Source organism: Penaeus monodon, chromosome 25 (genome assembly GCF_015228065.2).
Source record: "Penaeus monodon isolate SGIC_2016 chromosome 25, NSTDA_Pmon_1, whole genome shotgun sequence".
NCBI lineage: Eukaryota > Metazoa > Arthropoda > Malacostraca > Decapoda > Penaeidae > Penaeus > Penaeus monodon.
In genome coordinates, this window is record NC_051410.1 from 34495474 (window position 1) to 34495682 (window position 209).

Consider the following 209-nt stretch of genomic DNA (forward strand, 5'->3'; position numbering starts at 1 on the left):
AGAACGCCCACAGACACGGAAGGGAGAGAGAGGGGGTAGGGGGCGGCGGGGGATTTCGTATTCCGTCCACCGTATCGGCACCTCCGTCCCCTCCTCAGTCTGGCTGGCAGGGACCCAACAGGGGCTTGTCGTGGTTGTATATGTCACTTGCACACGCACTTAGACGCAGACTCTAACACACGCCCCTGCCAAACGTTGCGGGCGGGTGG

General features: G+C 62.2%; 1 long non-coding RNA gene across 1 annotated transcript in view; it reads left to right on the forward strand.

Moving 5' to 3' along the window:
- LOC119589448 overlaps nucleotides 1–209 on the forward strand; it is a 73413-nt gene that overhangs the window by 59797 nt on the left and 13407 nt on the right. The gene's annotated exons all lie outside the window — the stretch shown is intronic.